The sequence below is a fragment of the Natrix helvetica genome (assembly GCF_964273705.1).
Source record: "Natrix helvetica genome assembly, chromosome: 3".
Taxonomy (NCBI): Eukaryota; Metazoa; Chordata; class Lepidosauria; order Squamata; family Natricidae; genus Natrix; species Natrix helvetica.
Genome location: NC_138549.1, coordinates 168,201,455 through 168,218,138, shown reverse-complemented (window position 1 = coordinate 168,218,138; position 16,684 = coordinate 168,201,455). Strand labels below are relative to the sequence as shown.

The window sequence follows — 16,684 nt, the reverse complement described above, 5'->3', positions numbered from 1 at the left end:
AGCCGCGCGGGCTATTATGGGGAGTACTAGGTACTCCCATGTAACACCGCTCCTGCGCGAGCTGCACTGGCTGCCTGTGGTCTTTCAAGTGTGTTTCAAGGTGTTAATTACCATCTTTAAAGCGCTCCATGGCTCAGGACCTAGGTACTTGCGGGATCGCATCCTACCACACACTTCCCTGCGACCGATTCGCTCTCACAGGGAAGGACTCCTCCGGGTGCCGTCCACTAAGCAATCCAACGGGCGGCGCCTAGGAGTAGAGCCTTCTCTGTGATGGGCCCAACCCTCTGGAATGACCTCCCCCCCGATATCAGAACCACCACCGACTTCCGCTCCTTTCGACAAAAACTGAAGACTCACCTGTTACGTTTAGCCGGCCTGGCCCATTTATAGTTTTATTCTACCTCCTGGCAGATATTTTAATTGGGTATTTTTAGGGTATTTAAATATTGCTTTTAACTACTTTACTTCAGATATGTACAGTTTCTTATTGCCTCCTCTTTGTGTTTGTATTTTCTATTTATTGATGTGTTTTTATTGACTGTACACCGCCCCGAGTCCCTTTGGGGAGAGGGGGCGGTATAAAAATCTAAATAAAAGTAAAAGTAAAGTAAAGTACTATAAATTTTTCTGTATCATCCTGATGCACCATTTCTGCAGAAAAGTACTTATTGCTTGGATCCACCCCAAAAATGGACTTTTAAATTACATTTAGGTCACTTCCACCAAAGTATTTCTGAGGGGACTCGAGGATAAAACATATAAAGAACGGTTGCTGGAACTGGATATGTCTAGTTTAATGAAAAGAAGGACTAGGGGAGACATGATAGCAGTGTTCCAATATCTCGGGGGCTGCCACAGAGAAGTGGGAGTCAAGCTATTCTCCACAGCACCTGAGGGCAGGACAAGAAGCAATGGGTGGAAACTAATCAAGGAGAGAAGCAACTTAGAACTAAGGAGAAATTTCCTGACAGAACAATATATCAGTGGAACAACTTGCCTCCAGAAGTTGTAAATGCTCCAACACTGGAAGTCTTTAAGAAGAGATTGGACAACTACTTGTCTGAAGTGGTGTAGGGTTTCCTTCCTAAGCAGGGGGTTTGACTAGAAGACCTCCAAGGTCCCTTCCAACTCTTGTTATTCTGTTTCTTCGTATGGATAAGGAAAGATCTCTGAAACAAAGGACCAACAATTCCCGGGTTGTCTAGTTTTTATTATGCACAGGTATACATTATGGGAAATGGCACACATAAAATGAATGCAACATTACATTTCTGTACATCTAAGATCCCTTCCAACTCTGTTATTCTATTCTTCTCTTCTATTCTCCCTTTTCTAGCACATCCTTTAACTGCTTCTAACCTGCCCTTCCTTTTCTTTTTTTAGCGGTTTTTGGCTCAAAGTTCTTAAAACATCATAAAGCCAAGCCGTCCCCCCAATTTAGAACCACTTAAATATTTACATAAAAAATTCATCCTGCATGGTTTGCTCACATTCTAATGTAATTCCTTTTAATTAACAAGAATATTAATTCGTAGGGGAGGGAAAATTAGAAGAAATCAAAATAGCATGAAAAAATGCATTTCATTAATATCAACCGGTGCTGGAATCTAGCAATCCTTGTAATCAAATAAGCAAATAGAAATACAATCCAAATGGAAAAAGAATATATAAACTCAAAGAAGCTGCTGAAATAATTGTCTCTGGTTTCGGAATAAAGTGCTTTATGCAAAAAACAAAACAAAACCCCAAAACCCTAAAAATTGCAATTTTGTTCTTCAAAAAAATTAAATTTCCCCTACATTTGCAACAATAGACAAAAATGAAGAGATAACCAAGAAATTAGTATCTTACTTAACAGCAGACACAGTGAATTTATTGGTTCAATTTTGGAATATAGTGTGATCTGAAAACAAAAATATGAGCAATGTAAAGAAAAAGAACATCTCTTAAATTTAGGAAATATAATTTTACTGCACAGTGAAGGTTGATTTCTGAACACTCATGGTGTGATTTTTAAAAGATTGCATCATGTTACAAAGTATTAATAGTAAATAGGGATTTTTGAGGTCTTTTTATCACTCTGAAAATATTGTAGCATGTCCTTATGCTGCTTCATCAGTGGTAGATGACTTGGCATAAAAACTGACTTTTTTTTTTAGAATAACAAAAACAAAGTATTGTTCAGGAGTTACAATAAGGAGTCACACCAAATTATAAGAGTACACAGATCGAATCAAACCACGTTTGAGCTGAATTACACCCGGTCTCCATTTCACTGTTACAACATTGAGGCTAAGCGACCAACTTGCCCCCTAAAACCCGTGCCTTAATGCTAGTTCTAGAGAATTCACTCACCAATGTTAAAGTTGAGCTGCATTCTTTTCTAAAGCGCATTATTACCACCTGCAGAAGGTGTGTGTGTGGGGGGTGAAACATCTTTTCAAAGCTGCAGTGAAGATGCCCACCTTGTCAATTCTGGGCTGCAGACAGAATAATAAATCAAAGCTGAATCCAAACAAGATGGAGAGGCTACTTTGAGTGGTGCAAACACAACCCAAAGGATGCGGTCATTATCATGCTCTGGATTGCATTCTTGTCCTTTCTTTCCATTGGACAAGGGATTCTCCATCTGACTCAATTTCTAGCATCCTGAGGTCAGACGTTGGACTGCAAGAGATTGGACTCCCTTGGACTGCAAGGCAATCAAACCGGTCAGTCCTAGAGGAGATCAACCCTGACTGCACTTTAGAAGGCCAGATCCTGAAGGTGAAACTCAAATACTTTGGCCACCTAGTGAGAAGGAAGGACTCCCTGGAGAAGAGCCTCATGCTGGGAAAGATGGAGGGCAAAATAAGAACGGGATGACAGCGAATGAGGTGGCTGGATGGAGTCAACGAAGCAGTCGGCGTGAGCTTAAACGGACTCCAGAAGATGGGTCGGACACGACTTTGCAACTAACAACAAGAACGTCAGAGGTGGGGAACTATGGTCCTGTTATGACTTGTGGACTTCTACTCTCCGAATTCCTCGCTGGCTCAGGAATTCTGGCCGTTGAAGTCCACCAGTCAGAAGAGTGCCATGGTTCCTCACCCCTGCAAGTGGAGGCAAAAAACCCCAATCACCTCTGATTGATATTTAATTAATTAATTCAATTTCTACGCCACCCATCTCATCTAAGTGACTCTGGATAGTTAACAACCTCATAGGTAGCCTTTGTCTGAGACACAACTGGGACCTTGAATTTCCGTTGTTAAGCACAGCGATTGTTCAGTGATTTGCATCTGATTCTACGACCTCTTTTGCCACATTTGTTAAGCGAATCAGCGTGGTTAAGCAAATCACCCAGTCGTTGGGCAAATCCTGCTTCCATCGCTGACTTTACGTGTCAGAAGCTGGCTGGTTGCGAATGGCAATCGCCAGGATGCTACAACGGTCATAAATACAAGCCAATTGTCAATTTGGATCACCTGATTGTGGGGATGCTGTAATGGTTATAAGTGCCAGTACCGCAGGACAAAATCTTTCAGCGCTGTTGTAACTTCGGTCACTAAATTAATGGTTGTAAGTCAAGGACCGCCTACATATTTTTTTCCCCCACCTTGGAAGAAAATCATTTCAAAATACATGCAACGATAACTTCCAAACTTGATAACTTGGGCCTGTCTTTGAGTTTCTTCTTGGAAAGTTTGATAGAATCAAGTTTCCACAGTGAGACGGGGATCTAGAATGATTCAGAAACCAAGTCATACGGTGTCAAATGGCTTACAAGCTAAATGTAAAGGTTTCCCCTGTCCAGTCGGTGTCTGATTCTAGGGGAAGGTGCTTGTCTCCATTCCTTAGCCGAGGGAGTCAGCATTGTCCAAAGACAATTCTATGGTCATGTGCCCAGCATGACTAAATGCCAAGACAGAACCCTGTTACCTTCCCACCGAACTGGTACCTATTTATCTACTCATATGCCTTCGAATTGCTAGGTGGACAGAAGCCAGGGCAAGAATGGCAGCTTGCCCCATCCCGCGGCACTTAGGTCTCGAACCCTCTTGTCAGCTTTCTAGCTGATTTCAGCTTCTTAACCATTCAGCCTTCATGCCCCCAAGATGACCTCTGCAGGTAAAGGTTCCCCTCGCACATGCAGGCTAGTCGTTCCCGACTCTAGGGGGCAGTGCTCATCTCCGTTTCAAAGCCAAAGAGCCAGTGCTTGTCCGAAGACGTCTCCATGGTCATGTGGCCAGCATGACTAAACGCCGAAGGCGCACGGAACGCTGTTACCTTCCCACCAAAGGTGGTCCCTATTTTTCTACTTGCATTTTTACACACTTTCAAACTGCTAGGTTGGCAGAAGCTGGGACAAGGAACGGGAGCTCACTCCGTTACGCGGCACTAGGGATTCAAACCGCCGAACTGCCGAACTTTCTGATCAACAAGCTCAGCGTCTTAGCCACTGAGCCACCGAATCCCTCAAGATGGCCTCTACTGGCTGCTAATTTGCCTCAAGAGAAGATTCACGATGCTTTCTGTGCAATTTGGACCCAGGATCTTTTGAGAGAAGGCCTTTTTCTTGAGGTGATACCCTTCACCACTGACTGAGATCACCTGAGGAAATTGGCCCATCGATGCTGTGAGCTTGGCCTGCAGCAATTTGGCATCCAGCCTCACCAAATTGCTGAGGTGCACAATTTCCCCTAACCTCTTTGTGCCTTTAGGAAAAACAGTATGGTTTTAAGAACATAAACTTTTAAAGCGAAAGAGTAATTGTTGTTGGCTTAAAATGTTTATTACTTTTGGTTTTACTGCAAACTGTGGGGGTTTCATAAATCTAAATTAATACGCGTGGATGTAAGCAAGTGTTTCTGAACCCTCCTGCTCTAAATAAAAACATTATTATTATTATTATTATTATTATTATTATTATTATTATTATTATTATTATTATTATTATTATTATTATTATTATTATTATTCATCCTAAGCATGTTACATAGGAAAGATTTTGCTCAATTAATTAGTTCTCATTTGGACTTCATGGGGAAAAACAATCAGGGAAAGTTAAGGACTTCCAATGCTGCAATCTAAAAACAAAAGCACTGAAGATGCAACCTAGCTGGGTAATGAAACGTCTGCAAGAAAACAACCAAGCTCAGAAAGCACCAAGGACACCACTGGGGGGAAAAAAAACCAATAACCCTGAAATTAAATTTTCTCAAAACAGGGTCTTGCAATTTACCATACACCGAGCTGGATGTAGTTTGCCAACCATAGAAAGTAGGACTACTAACTTTTTGCTTCTTTGTGCCACATTTCTAGCAATGCCAGACATCCTGTGCTTAATAGGTCACTATGCCAATCTGGCAAGCTACATTTAGCAAAGTGATTAGGATGGCCATATGCCCTCTTGAAACAAGAGAACGTATCATATTGCAATGCGTGCACGTTGAATCGTATAAATAGAAAAAACAGGGTTGCGATTTAAATAGTAATAAAACATGTGTCCACGGAAAAGGCATGAGAATGGGCAGGTTTCAGTTGCAGAACTAATTATGGGTAGGGAATGTCTAAGCACCCACTCCCCTCTTTTCAAGGATTATCTCTGAATCAGATTGGAGTCAACCCTACAGACAAAATATATAAGCCCTTGAGGTCTAGCCACAGAAATATTGGGACTAGGGGCAGGAAGACCCAGATTCTGGATCCCCCTCCCAGCTACAGAAACCCACGGATTGATTTTGGGTCAGTCCACATGTTCAGCTCAGCACATCACGTAGGGCTGTTGTGGGGAAAGAGGGGAGCGCATTATACACCACCTTGAACAAAAGTTTGGATATACTGTGGAATTTTCGGTGCTCGCTGAGCTTGATTGGGGTTCTTTTGCAGACATTTCACTACCCATCTAGGTAACCTCATCAGTGCTGCGTTTCATCATCGTCATCTAGCACTGATGAGGTTACCTAGCTGGGTCATAAAATGTCTGTAGGAAAACTGCCAAGAGGAGAGAACAAGGACCCCACAGTTCAACCCAGATCTACAAATATTCTCTTCTCGCTAGTTATGAGTGCATAGAAGCCTCAAAGACCACCACAGTCACTTCTCCATGATGTGAATGCTTAAAACTGGGAGGTATTTTTTTTTAAAAATCCATCTGGATGAGATCTGAGTTTAAATGCAACGTGCAACAATTCAGCAGATCTATTTTTAATGAGCTAGGCTCCTTGTACAAAAAAGAAGTACCAATGATTTCAGCTAGACTCCACAAATGCCCTTTAGATTTAATGGACCGAGTCCCGAGATGGTTTGCGCATTCTCAAACCAGCCAGCACACAATATAGCCCAGCAATTTAGAGTATGGAAGGGGATGGGTGACCTCCAGGATTCTAAAAAGACAATCACCCTGTTTCCCCGAAAATAAGACCTCCCTGGATAATAAACTCAATCAGCCTTTTGAATGCATGCGCTAAAATAAGCCCTCCCCTAAAAATAAGCTCTCCCCGAAAATATTATAACACAGCAGCAGCCATGAGGTGACCACGCTCGCTGCCTCCCGCACCTCAAAGATAATAAGACTTCCCAAAAAAATAAGTCCATATTTCGGGGGTCAAAAGAAAATAAGACACTGTCTTATTTTGGGGGAAACACAGTATGGATCCCTCCATCTATTCTATGCAGTGCAGAAGCTGCTAGGGTAGATAATGATTTACAATTAGGAGCAGAGAGCCATTGGTTGCGTTTACATTTTAATACGAAGATCAGTACTTGGAGTACTTCAACTAAAATGTGGATTAGAATTTAATTTTTCTTTGACTTTCACATACCATGAAGCTTTCTGGTGATTAATATTATTATTATCATTGGTCACACAGAATAAAATAAGATCCTGTCTTATTTTTTTAGGGGGGACACGGTATCTCCATGCACCTTAGCCCAAATGAATGCAGAAGCAGCCCAGGGAAATGAAAACGGTGAGAGTGATGATTCATGATTCATGTCCTACCTTGGCGACTTTGAAAAACTTATGGACTTCAACTCCCAGAAGTTCCCAGCCAGCCTGTCTGGAGAATTCTGGGAATTCAAACCCAAAAGCCTTAAAATTGTCAAGCTTGTACCCTCCTGCCATGGACATTCCCACCGCTGAATCATGAATCATCTCTCTCTCTCTCTCTCTTTGAACCATTCTCATTTCCCTGGGCTGCTTCTGCAGTCATTTGCTATACTTAGAGAAGGCACCTGCTGTTCAAGCCAAAGATCACCGCTTTTGGCAGCCAGGTGCTAACCCAGATTATTTCCCTTACACCTGTTGTAGCCTGCCCAAAGCCTGGCCTTGCAATAAGTCTCCCCTAAAGAGCAGAGGTCATCTGAGATCAACAGGCCCACGGGCGAGTTGGCGACGTACTTGTATAAAAATATACTTTCTAGAATTCTGCAGCGGCTCCCAAATTTGGTCGGTGACCTTAAGTTGTTTTCTCACACTCACACCGGCCTAGGTTATGCAAAATCTGATGGCCCATCCTCAAGCTCTTTTTTGCAAGGTAGAATTTGGAAGGGGGAAAGGTAAAGTACTTTTTTTTTCTTTTTAGCAAGAACCAAGCTAAGATTTGCAAAAAGAAGATCAGCTGTTAGCAAGCCAGCAATTCAAGGCATGATGGATCGAGACCTCTTATAGCTTGTCAGGGGTTCGGTGACATTCAGCTTTCTTGGCCACTTCAGAAGACTTGCAGGTATTCCGTGTGGGAATACTTTGCTGTGTCCACCAGTGAGAAAAAGTTCAGGACGAGTTAATGCGCCATGCAGGAAAAGGGAGTGGGGGAGAGAGAAATCCTGCCATTGAATTAAATCAAAAATATAGGAGTCCTTTTCACGATGAAGGCATGAAACCAATAAAAGATTCATGGTTTGCAAGACCAGTAGGCCTGGTTTAATTGCAGTGAAGTTGAGACTAATTATGCTCATGGAACTCACTTCAACAAATCAGTTCAAAATATTATGTGTTTCTACAATATACAAAACTAAATTATGTTCAGAATAGCTTTATGAGGGGTGGGTAGTGAGTTATGAGAACCTAAACCAGGGTTACCATTTTATGATTCAGTGTCTTTTGCAAACCCCGAAAAATGGGTTAATTCAGCAATTACTGTTAAGTCAAACATGTTCGGCGCAAGAAATGGATGTACAAAAAAACTACCTAGTTCTAATGGCATCAGTGAATAAATGAAAAAGACTTTCTGAAACACAATCTCCTAAAAAACACACACACATTTTTTTAAAGCAGAAGAGTTCCCCGTAAACTGAGTCCTTGACAGTGTATGTAATGTTAACAGATTTCACAGCATTTCCCCCCTGCTTTTAAAACCCCCAAGTAAAAATCTACATTCAATCCCAGAGTCATGGAGATTGGGAAGGTCTGCAGGTACTGTTAAAAAAATAATAATAACTTTTCAACATGGCAAAAACTCACAAGAGGGCTAGAGGAGTGCGTTAAAAACCAGCTCAGCCTAAAATGCTATGTTAAGAGTTTCCTGCACCTTCGGAATCTCTCTTTTTCCATCTCACTTACGAGATGGAAATCTGTACATCTCAAACATACAGATTTTTCTCTTTTAAAAAAAGAAAAGAAAAAAACTGCAGGTCAATTCATGTGCACTACAGGCAAATGTTCTCCAGTTAAAAGGGGAAGAAAGCAGAGAGGCCCTAACCTCTGCTAGCGTGACAAGAGAGAAAAGAGAGAAAGGCCTAGAAGTGGACAGTAAAATTTCCTCTGCGTTGTCTTTCAAAGCCCATACCGCAGTCAGCATATTGAATATTTAATGTCCTGATGAGCAATTCACCTGCTGACACAAGCAAAGTGACAGAACAATACATGTGCTGGAACTCAGTCATCAATTGACTCCCTGATCTGCTGTGTCAGGCATTAAGTAATAATATTTTTTTTAAATTTCCTCTTTTTTTTTAAGGGCGTTTTTTTCCCCCTTTTCTTCCACCATGCGTACGTGAGCACCATCGCGAAGATCCGTGCCTGAAATACATACTTCTTTACATTCCATAGTTTGCCAGGTTCATATGGGCATATAAAGAAGTATGTTGCTCAAGCAGGCAAGTTTGGGAAGAAATGCTCGGGAGAACATCAGCTTAGGAAGCCACAGACCAAGTGCGTTTAATTTGTGAAAGAGGAAGAGTCTGGGGTTTTCTTCAATTATACTCCCTTGGCTGTATAATTCACACCATCCAACTAGAGACACAGCAACTGAGAAACTCAAACCCACTTAGTCATCCAGACATAACTCTTTTACCAAGTATCTTCTCTTTCCTAGTTCACAGAAGCGGGCATAAGGATACAAACAGTTCACCAAATTCATTAATCAGAAAACAAGTCTCATTTTCGTATGAAAGCTCACTTAAACTAATGACAAAAAAAGAAGCACATTTTTAAGGTTGCCCCCTCCAAACTAGAAATGGATTTGTGACTTCTCAACCCAAGTAGGCTGGGTTTTTAAAACCAGAGACTTCTATAGCATTTTGAAACTTTCAGTGATGTTAAATAAAGCCAGTATGTAGTATACAGAATGGGGGGGGGGGAGGTTTAATTTCTTCACACATGCAGGATATGGCTTGCTCCCCCAGTCAACAAAGACAATGCTTCCCCGTGCTTTTTAGAAGTCAAAATGTTCATTACATCCAGAGAGAAAAATCAAGTGTTTATTCTATGAGAACTAAACATGTTCCATCGGCTATCGGAAAAGAAAACCTACATGCATGCACCTCTGTATGCTCTCTCTCACATAAACTAGAGGTAGATGTTTTTCCCCTCTTCAGTTTAATTATTTAAAAAACATAAAATAAAGGGATGCTCCTTCTTACCTTAAATGTCCACGGTTTAAAACAAAAAAAAAAGAACACAATTCATTTTCTATAAAGCATCATTGCTGACACAGCCCGATGGATAGGAAACAGCCAAAAGGAAAAGCTTGCCTCTTTTTTTTTTCCTCCATGGGGTCTTTTACAGCGGATGAGTTGTTAAGGCAGGTTGGAATTTCAAAAAGAAATGGGATTTTTCTTTTAAAAAAAAGAAAAGAAAAGATCTCCGGTACAAACTCTGCAGGATTCCTGAAACAAGACAGCCACGCAGAAGAGCATGGGACACAGCCAGGAATGGATGGACAATGTAGGCCAGAATAGAAACTAAGTTCTCCTGGTTGCTGAGGGTGTGTGTGGATGAGAGTGGAGCATGTTAGTAGTATCCATGCGTGAGGATTCCTGCATCTTCCTTCCTGCTTGCGCCAGGCAGTTTCTCTTTCTCTCTCTCTCTCCTCTTTTCCTCTCTCTCTCTCTTTTTCATCTCTTCCCACTGGTTACTTCACAGCCATTCTGAGCTTTAAAGCTCCCCTAACAATGAGGACCCAATAACATCACACCGGGAATGTTGTAAGGGCACTGAATAGCAACTATTATGAGCAGCAGATATTTAAACATCTAGTAAGCCAGATCACACTTGGTGCATAAATGCCTCACTCAGCACTGCTGTGTAGTGTGGTTTGCTGGTCCACTCACCTGCTCCATCTGATGGTTCCCTCCTTTCTTTCTCTTTCTCTCTCTCTCTCTCTCTCTCTCTGTGCCCCTCCTCTCCCCCCCACCCTCGCTGCCACCAGTCTGAGCCATGCAGATCAATACCAATTTACAGGCAAATGCAGCATGCCTGCCTTAATGTTAATGAATTTTACCCATTTCTCACAGGCTTCTAATGAACTCTTTAAAGAGGGTTTAAGTAAACTTAGCAAGTGGCAAACTAAGCACTTTGAAATACTTAAATTATATTGCCGGAGTCCTACAAGCTCCACCCTAACCCACTCCCCAGATTGCATTTTGAGATGCTAACTGGGAAGTAACCACGTTCCCAACTTGTTTCAAATCACTATTGCAAATGCTAAGAACTCATTACGATCCTTCCTGTTGGCTGTCATTATCCCCAAAACTGTCCCAGCAGTTCACAAGTTCCACTTAATCGCTCCACACCGCACTCCAATTTTTTGTGTTGCTCAAACTAATCAGGCTAAATATCTTCTTTCCCTCACCCTCCACCCCAAAGGATGATAATGGGGTAATTAACAATCTCTTGATTTTTTTCCAGCACCCAACCTTGGTTTATAAAATCTGTTTTAACTGCAGCTGAATTCTCAGTTAAGGGAGGAGGAGGAGGAGGAGGAGGAGGAGGAGGAGGAGGAGGAGGAGGAGGAAGCAGCAGCAACAAAGCGGGGAAATTAGTCTGAGCAAAATCAAACCAGGTTAAAGAATTTGAACATATTGTTGCTTGTACGCTCACATCCTTAGAAGGGATGTTAGAAAAATGTCATGCCCAAACCTCATCAGCAAAGTTTCAAAAGAACGGATCTTATGGACCTCTATAAAGGCCTTTGGATAGTTTTCACTAATTCTGATAAAGTTATGTCCAAAGTGCCACAAGTGGAGGGACACTTCATTTATTTATTCATTTCTGCCTTTCTAAATTATTTTAGAGACCGCTTGAAGGCCGCCAGTTCTCCTGAGACTTTTCAGGCATCCTTGCTATACATATACGGTATATATTTGCCAAAGCCTATCCATTTGTCACCCACAAGGCTCCTTCATATCAAAATGTAAAGATGGAAGAACATAAATCCTATCCATGCCAGAGAATTAAGAAACTGCATGTGATAGAAAAGTCACCTCAAAGTTTCCAAGTTTGACTACAGATTAAGGTGGGGGTTTTTTGCTTTTTTTTTGCTTTTTGTTGGATAGTTTTTCCTGCTATTTCGGAGAAGTGCTTTTTTATGTGCCTTACATTTGCTTTTTGTGCTGTGTGCTGGGTTAAGATGCCAAAGGTGGGCTCTAACCAGCCCCCTTTTGCCTTTTCTTGTAGCACAGCAGAATTATATAGCTCAGCTGCTGCTTTTACATTTAGTCAGGGTTATTTATCATTTTCACACCCTCAAGGATAACAGAGGACAATTCAAGATCCTTGTCTTCATCTGGAATGATTGGTTTATTCCTGGTGGGGGGAAAAATCCTGCATGATTAGAAAGTGTACATGGGTAGAAAGCTATAGAAAGGTGCTGGGTTTTATTTCAAAGTTCTAAGGAGGCCAAATGTTGAAGATGGGGAAAAAAAGAGTTTATTTCTCCTGGGTGTGGTATTTCAGGGACATCAAGCTATGCCTTTGTGCTTAACCCACCCAGCTTCCTTCTTTATCCTGCAGTGACAACTTTTGATAGTTGGCAAACACAACCTTCAATATAAGAAGGTGTACCAAACGGAAAGACCAAAAATAAAAAGGGCCCCTCCAAGAACAAATCAGAGATAGGAAAGTTGGAGAGGAAAGAGAGGCTGGCTAAGCCTCTGCCACAGATGAGCAACTTTTTCTTATTTAATTGACTCCATTTTCCACACTAACAAATGATGCAAATGACACGGCTGAGCCAGAAATGCAGCAATTACGACAGTTTCTCTGACTGTGCAACTGGACAGCCCTAGTCAGGGTTAGGAGGACTTCATTCTTCCTTATGCACCCGTGCATGGCACAGTATTAAGGACGAATAAAACTCAGGGGATATAAAGGATGAAATTCTTTGGTGCATTTGACCCGGAGGAGACCTGCTTGAATGAATGGGTCTACTTCACACAGTACAGGATCATAAAACCCCAATCATAATCTTAGACCACAAGAAACACATGTAGCCATGCATTTCCGAGCTAGAGGGATGCAGCCAGCTACCAATGTACAACTATGCTTTGCACCTATGTGATATCTGCATAACAGGGCGGAAAGAACTTCCCTATTCAGCCTTTTGGAAGTAATTTGAATAAATGGCACTTTATATTAGACAGTAAAGATCTAATCCAAGTGCATTCTTGTTATTGCATGGTTTTAGAAGTCTGAAGGAAACCACCATATAAAGATGATCTTCCAAAGGGCAAAAAAAGAGCAAGCCTCATCCAAGAAGTGTTCTTAAGTGTAAGTTCCTTTTTCCTAATTTTAAAGATCTGTTTTTTGACATCTCCAGTGTCTATTTTCTGCTGGTGTCCATTTCTTTTTCACCTTCACCGTAAATCACACAGATTATGGGTAATTAATGCTCCTTGGGCTTGGCATTTCACTGGTTAATCACCGCAGCATTGCAATCACGGCAACTTAAGCTAAGTTTAACTATCTTGCATGTGTTCTAACCCCCCTCCTCTTCCTCCTGCCTTCCCCCTTTCAATATCATTTGAGCTTTTCAGACAGTAACTAATATCAAACATTTCTCTTTTGCGCCCCCCCCCTCCCTCCCTCTTCACAGCTGTCATTACCAGCTCATATCTCAATGAGGCATTTAAAAGGTTGGTTTAACCTTGTGAAACAATCTGGGCAGTCAAAGTTCTAGCATTTCAGTTCAGATTATTCTAGTCCATTGCTTGCGCTGCAGTTTTTTTTTTCTTCCCCCCCCCCCTTTAAATGCGGAGTGTGTGCTACGGCAACAGAATAACAACAACAGGAGGAAAGAAGGGAGGAGAAGGGAGGGAAAAGAGAGAATATCCAAACGGACCTAACACTAACTGATTGTCTTCCCCCCCTCCTTTTTTTAAAAAAAGAAAAGCATGCTGCATTGATGCCCCCACTACTGGATCCAGAAGCACGCATTTTTAAGTGCACACACATACACGCAAGCCCCCAGAGAGGGAAGTTGGTCGCATGCCCATCAGAAGGGTCTTTTCAGGAGGTCACTTTAAAACAAAGCTAAGCTGGTGCAATTGAGAAGGGGGGGGAGAGAGGGAGAGAGAAAGAGAGAGAAAAGGAAGATAGTACAGAGGGAAGGAGGGAGGGAGGAAGAGGGAGGGAGAGAAGCAGGAAGGGAGGAAGAGAGAGAGAGAGAGGAAGGAAGGAAAGAAGAGGGAGGAGGAGGAGGAAGGAAGGAAAGGAAAGGGGGGAAAAGGAAAAGAAAGGACATACCAGTTAGCAGAATATATATATATATATATATTTTCTGTTGCAGCAGTGGTAGTCGACCGGCTTTAAAGCTGAATCAGCTTTCCGGAGTTAGGGATGCGTAGAGGAGGGTCAAGGAATCACAAGGTAATAACGCGTTGCTTGCAGCAGCCGTCAGCCTTTTTCCCCCCTTCCCTTAAAGCTAATCTCTAATGCAGGAGGGGAAAAAGAGAGAGAGAGAGAGAGAAAGAGAGAGAGAGCAGGCCCACTAATGGAATTAGCCCTTCACTCGGGGAATGAATGAATGAGAGAGAGAGAGAGAGAGAGAGAGAGAGAGAGAGAGAGAGAGAGAGAGAGAGAGATTCAGGCAACCCCACCCCACCCCTCCCCTTCCCTCCTCCCCACAGACATCCCTACACACATACGCACACAACTCAACCTTTCCACCACCACCCCTCAAAAAAAGCCGGGCACCACTACCTCTCTCGGCTCTCCCTGCAGCATCTCAGCTAAGGTTGAAGGGGGGGAGGAGAGAGAAAAGGGAGGGGGGCGCTCCACAGCGCCGGAGGAACCCGGCAGAAGCCAAGCAGGAGTTGAAGAAAAAGTGCCGTTCCCGGGGAAGCCGCTTCGAAAAAGCCCCTCGCGGAGGAGGAGGAGGAAGAGGCGTTTGGGAATGAGAGAGGGAAAGGGGGGAGGTCGCGCAAGAAGACGGCAGTAGTACTTCATAGGAGCTTGAGTGGGGGGGGAGGAAATACCCCTCATTCCTCGCCTTGCCCCCTCCCCAAAAAGTCCCTTCCTCTCTGAGCCCACCTATCCCCCCATCACCCACCCACCCCCGTTCCCCGAATTCTGCTGTTCTTTTTTTTCCTCGCCCCCCCCTTTCCCGTTGCCCTTCCTCCCCGCAAAGGTCAGCCTGAGAGAAGGCGCGAAAGAGAAAAAGAAAGAAAGAAAGAAAGAAAGAAAGAAAGAAAGAAAGAAAGAAAGAAAGAGAACGAAGGAAGATGAAGGGGATTTGAGGGGAGGGGGGAAGGAAAGGAAAGGGGGGTCCGCACGGAGGTGCGGGGCGAAGCGGCTGGTCAGGAACCGCATCCCCCTTCCCGAGGCTTTTATACGCAGCGAAGCATCCGAAACACGCGCCCAAGCCAAGTGGCCTCTTTCGGTCGTCGTCCCCCCCTCACGCCGATCCCTCCCTGACCATATTTAGTCAACCAGGGCAAAAAATAGCCCGGGCAGCTGGAGATGGCCGAACGGGGGGTGGGGGGAAATAGTTGGACTTCAATTTCTCCTCCCCCTCAGCTCCCATTGACTATTAGCCCTGCAGGGTTCTGACTCGCCCCCCCCTTCCCCACTTTTCTCCCCCCTTCAGATTCCCACCCCTCTTCTTCTTTTTCTTCTTTTTCCTTCTTCTTTTCCTCCTTGGTTATTTTTAGCTGGACCAAAGCCAGGCAGGCTTCTCAGCTTGCCTCCTTTCGTGCTGATCCTGGCCATGGCTTGCCTAGGCCTGGGCTACCTCCGGTCAAGCCTGAATTAGATAAGCCTGAATGAGACAACATATATAAGTGTAAACCTGATTTGGAATATATGAAGTGGATACGAATACAAGGGAACATTAGGACAGGGACAGTAGGCACGCTGGTGCGCTTATGCACGCCCCTTGCAGACCTCTTAGGAATGGGGCGAGGTCAACAGTAGACAGTCTTAGGTTAACGTTTTGGGGGTTTGAGGTTGTAACAACGGAGTCAGGTAGAGCATTCCCGGCGTTGGCCATTCTGTTGCTGAAGTCGTATTTTCTACAATCGAGTTTGGAGCGGTTTACCTTAAGTTTGTATCTATTGGGTGCTCCTGTGTTGTAGCTGAAGTAGTCATTGACAGGTAGGACATTGTAGCAGATAATGTTATGTAGTATGCTTAGGCCGGATCGAAGGCGGCGAAGTTCGAAGTTGTCTAAGCGCAAAATTTCAAGTCTGGTGGCATAAGGGATTCTGTCGCTAGTCATGCCTTAGGCCTGAAAGCCATCTTGGGTGACTTTGGGCCAGTCACTCTCTCTCAGCCCAACCTACTTCACAGGGCTGTGATTGTGGCGAAAAGAGGAGGAAGGAGGAATATTAGGTATGTTCACTGCCTTGAGTCATTTATAAAACTAATGAAGGTGATGATAGATAGATAGATGATAGATGATAGATGATAGATAGATAGATAGATAGATAGATAGATAGATAGATAGATAGATAGATAGATGATAGATAGATAGATAGATAGGTGATAGATAGATGATGGATGGATGATGGATGGATGGTTGGATGGATGGTTGGATGGATGGTTGGATGGATGATAGGTAGGTAGGTAGGTTAGGTAGGTAGGTAGGTAGGTAGGTAGGTAGGTAGGTAGGTGATAGATAGATAGATAGATAGATAGATAGATAGATAGATAGATAGATAGATAGATGATAGATAGATAGATAGATAGATAGATAGATAGATAGATAGATAGATGATAGATAGGTAGATAGATAGATGATAGATAGATAGATAGATAGATAGATAGATAGATAGATAGATAGATAGATGATAGATAGATAGATGATAGATAGATAGATAGATGAGAGATGATTATAGGTAGGTAGGTAGGTAGGTAGGTAGGTAGGTAGATAGATAGATAGATAGATAGATAGATAGATAGATAGATAGATAGATAGATGATAGATAGATAGATAGATAGATAGATAGATAGATAGATAGATAGATAGATAGATGATAG

The 16,684-nt window shown here is 42.8% G+C and overlaps 1 long non-coding RNA gene across 1 annotated transcript in view; it reads right to left on the bottom strand.

The window, feature by feature from the left end:
• LOC309390476 overlaps positions 1-14,215 on the bottom strand; it is a 58,264-nt gene extending 44,049 nt beyond the window's left edge. The window contains exon 1 of the long non-coding RNA XR_014175139.1: positions 13,952-14,215. This is a non-coding gene — a long non-coding RNA (uncharacterized lncRNA). The remainder of the gene's footprint in view (positions 1-13,951) is intronic.
• Between the last annotated feature and the right edge of the window lie 2,469 nt (positions 14,216-16,684).